At 28.9% G+C, this 4,666-nt stretch overlaps 1 protein-coding gene across 2 annotated transcripts in view; it reads right to left on the bottom strand.

Moving 5' to 3' along the window:
* The window catches only part of LOC111387355 (probable methyltransferase PMT20), a 3,172-nt gene extending 1,866 nt beyond the window's left edge, over positions 1–1,306 (bottom strand). Inside the window, exon 1 of one of the 2 annotated variants that reach the window (XM_023011908.1) lies at positions 922–1,306. The gene's annotated coding sequence lies outside the window, so the exon portion shown is untranslated. Of the gene's footprint in view, positions 1–36; positions 292–921 lie in introns of those variants that run through there. The other variant, XM_023011910.1, reaches the window with a different exon arrangement.
* Between the last annotated feature and the right edge of the window lie 3,360 nt (positions 1,307–4,666).

Raw genomic sequence — 4,666 nt, 5'->3', positions numbered from 1 at the left:
GCAACATGAAAAAGGAAATAAGACAATCATACAAACCAATTAAGAAGTGGCGTAAAGCTTCAGACACAATTCTTCGTCCAATCTCGAAATTAGTTCGACACGAATCGTTTGAAAAAGGAAGTGCAAGCTAAATATGAACCAGAAAACAACATTCATATACAGATCTATTGGTCCGCAAGCACTTATGAAGTGGCTTTAAGATCTGCAAAAACTATGAGGAGATCTGATAACTACCATGGACATAGGACACTTTTATGTTACATCTCCTTTATATTTCCACATGATGTTGGGCCCAATTTTTTGTGAAATTTTGCCATCTGATGAGGGCCCTGTTGGCCAATAAGTCAGCAAAAAATGAGAAAAAAATCAAGCCAATTCAACCAATCACGCCTAACTACAAACATGCAAAAGCAACTAAAAGTCTATCAAAGATAAAGGCATCATTGAATACAGACATATATAGATTTATTTCATTATAGTAGTCAAAAAATTATTAAATCATCTCTTACACTTAAAAGGGAAGTTGCTATTAAATTAATTACTACCGTTAGCCAATCAAAAGGTTCCTTCTGAATAATGAATGGATAAATTTCACCAGATTTACTGATCCCGTAAATACCTCGAGAAATCTTGAGACATATAATTCGCAGAACTTATAAAAAAATTTCTTCTTTTTTTCCCCCCAATATAATTTCTTTGGCTGTAGAATTACATTAACCCTTAATATTAATCAGATCAGCTTGCAGAATAAAAGAAAATGCTTCCAAAATGTAGATCAAAAGTTTCAAAATTCCGGTCATTTAAAGAAAAGACAACCAGCAGTTTGTACAAGGAACATAGAAAAGTGTAAAAGTTACAGCAAAACACAAAGGTCTGAGTTGAGATCTGATAATTAGAGACAGAAAAGGATCAGAAAATTACCTTCAACAACGTAACTATGTATATATATATGTAATTTTATATACACAAAATGTATGAATTCATTGTGAAGAACTCAATGTACTTTCAAGAATCCACCAAATTTGAGGGAGAATGGAAGAGAGGGACCCTTCAAAGAGGACTGGAAGATAATGGAATAATAAGCTCACAAACCCACATGCACTTACAGGCCCGTCGTTGCACAGAGAGAATTTTATATACAAATACAAATATGAATTTGGATTACTCTCTCATTTATGGCCTTGTCCTTCGCTAGCTGTCCCCTTTCTGGTTTTTATTTATTTATAGTGAAAACAGATCTTTTTCTTCAGAGGTCCCTTCCTTCTCATTTCGTCCTTCTCACTGTGTGTTGTGTGTGTGTTGTCAACTTTATATGTGTAATCAATTCAAAGTCATAGGGAAATGGGATTTTTTTATTATTATTATTTTTTTTGGGTATTTCATGTCATTTTCCTATGGTTTTTTTGTGAGATTTCTGGGTTTTCCTGGAAAAAAAAATTTATTACAAAGATTTGGATAGATTTTCCTTTCCTTACCATAAATAACTGTCCCAGATCTACAGTAAAGATATGAATCGAGGAAATGTTATGGATGTGAGAAAGTCCAGTTTGGCCTGGATTTGAAGTATAATCCTAAAGCTTTGTAGTAAATGTAAAATGTTTGGACCATCTCAATTTTGGAATAACAACAGTAAAATTAAAATATACTTTTAAAAATTCCAAGTTGATTAAAGGATTATATTTCTAGGTTTTGTTTCATCCATAGTTTTTTCGAAATTCAAAGCGAAATATTTTATTGATTTTATTCGATCATAGTCCCTACTAAAAATGAAATATCATTAATAATAAACTTAGTATAACAAGGTAGGCAAGTTTATGGGCGAGCTATTTCCCTTCTCGGAACAAAAAGTGGTATTTTTGACTTGGATGCTAATATCTCGATGACAAAATTAATACACAAAAACCCATGAAAGACGAGCCAGATTTAAGTTATGACTAAAAAAGGTAAAGAGCATTAGAGTACGTTTGGCATGACTTTTAAAAAGTCAAAAGAAGTTTTTAAGATACAAAAGTTGCTTTTGCACCTGTTTCTCTAATGTTATGAAAACATTTCCACTGATCAGATGAGATTTTAGAGACAGTTGATTCAATGTGATTTTCTTTAAAAACACTTGTGAAATGAAAAACTCATTTGAAATTAATTTTCGAACAAAAATTAAAGTTGTTATATATAAAGCAAAACTCATGTCAAACAAGACAATGCTCGACTATATGCTTCGACCTTTAAGCTCGTACGTAAAAAACATAAGGAATTGGTGGAAGTTTATTTATTGATAATCTACAATTTACCAAATTAAAAGGTTGAAGAGAAATCTCTTTTTAACAAAAAACTATGAAGTAGTTCACTATAATACATTTAGATCAAACTCGTGAAATCTAAATTTGTTGTCCCATTAACTATTCTAATTTCAACGCGATAGTAATCTCGACTATTTTCGAAATCGTGACGGTGATGGCGAAGAATATTAAATGCAAGTAAGAGAATAGGAAGCACCTCTATTAATTAAAAACGATTTTTAGATTTATTTAATAGTTAGATACACATGAACCAACTCAGATTCACGTGTTTTTTTGACTTTTGATTTATGTTCTTACATTTGACATTGTCAAACTTTGATATTTTTTTTATATTAATTTATTTTTCATGGTGTCTGTCGGTAGCCCAAATGGAGAAATCTAGGGAAATAATCGAATGAAAAATACTAATACCTATTTCGTGGGATTAAATCAGATAAAAAAAAAATCGAAAATCCCATTAAATATGTGATTAAGTTAATTATTACTTTTGTTTAGATTAAAATCTAAATTTTTATCCTTATAAAATAGTAGTTAAGTCTTTGTTTGGACTCGCTTTTTATTAAGAAGTTACTTTTCTAAATCTAACATTAATTTTAATTACAAATTTACACCTACGTAAGAAGTAAATAAATTTTGGAATGTTACACCTTATGTCTTGAGCAGCAAGTGCTACAGTGGTTGACACAAAGGTCGCAGTCCTACGAGGGTGAGCTAATCCAAAAGCTCGTCCGTAGGTGATGGTAATAACTTCCAATGTTATAAATATACTCTTGGGCGTTTACTATTTGAATTTCTTTAGTCTAATAAATGACGTACAATTTTTTTCAATTAGGTTGTTCGAGTTTATACTTTGATGAAAATAAATTATATGAGGGCTTTCTTTTATTGTTGAATTTTCATCTCCCATTTTAGTAAGCACTTTTGTTTATTCACAATCGTTACAGGTATCTATAATATATTAAATATTACATTAAGTGAAAATAAATTTTTGATGATTTTAAATCTACTATAATTCAATTATTTCAATGATATCTTATTTTTCATTTTTTAATATATAATAAATACTACAAAATCCTCGTTATGTATGAAGTTCATGTTATTAATTCTTAATTAATTAACATTCACATTAAGGTCTTGTTTAAGCCACATTATTTTCAAAAAAAATAAATTTTTCAATAGTGATTTGATATCATTTCAACTACACGTTTTTCAATAAAATAATATTATACGTAAATCTAAAAATTTTCCTTACTTTTTAAGCACACATTTCCTATTGATTTGACATGAATAATGTATTTTTCCTAGAATGTGGCTCAAATATGGGCTAATATAGATTCAATGAACATTGACTTGGTGAATCTTGATTTATATAAATCTAGAGTTAATATTAATGATTTTATTTCTATTCATGTATCTAAAAATTTAACGAGTGTTTAAATTCATGTATTAATAATTAATTTTTATATTCCAAATGTAGTATAAAAATATTGGTCATTTGTAGTATTTCATCATTATAAAAAAAGTTGAATCATAGAGTTGAGTTTGAGAGTATAATTTTCTTCTCTTAAATTTCTATAATAAATCTTATTTCTTTAGTTCGTTTGAGACTCATTAAATCATCCCAACAAACTAGTGTCAAATATTACTTTGACTATACTTATAAAGTATTTCAGAATAACGTGCAATGCAAGTTTAACTTTGATTAGTTTAAACAAATGAACAAAATAGGACATACACACATCGTTTTCTCGTAATGAATTAGAAAATGAAATATGAATAACCGACAACATTTAATTTTGTACCAGAAATATTAAAGCAACAATTTTTATAATCTTTATTGCGACCGCACGAGATTTATTATTCCCATTTTAGATTAAATATCTTGCTCTTAAATTTTATCAACATTATAAATTAAAAAAAAAAAGACTAGAATTTACAATTTAACTGTTTGTTTCCCATTATTTGATCATTAAAATGAAAAATATGATCGTTATTCATTACATCAAGCCGCCTATTTGAATTTCTATCTCTTATGTGGGGTCAAAAATAGCTATATTTTTCATTCCCATTCTAATATTAATGAGAAACAAAACGGGGCATTATCATCAAATACTAACCAATTCAAAATAAATCGATGTCAAATAAAAATGTAATAAAATCATGTTGGTCCCTTTTTAGACTGTAACACGGGGTTATCTCTTAACTTTTATAATAGCTTTGCTTTTAACATACTTTTTTAAAGCAACTTGATTGATTTGAACACCAGTATGATATTCCGTTTAAGGGCAAAATGAGGGAGACATTATATGGAATCACATGGAATGGTGAACCCCTATAATTTCCATTAATTAATGGCTTCTAATAAAGTG

This window comes from Olea europaea, unplaced genomic scaffold (genome assembly GCF_002742605.1).
Source record: "Olea europaea var. sylvestris unplaced genomic scaffold, O_europaea_v1 scaffold399, whole genome shotgun sequence".
Classification (NCBI taxonomy): Eukaryota; Viridiplantae; Streptophyta; class Magnoliopsida; order Lamiales; family Oleaceae; genus Olea; species Olea europaea.
This window is presented reverse-complemented; position numbering and strand designations above follow the sequence as displayed.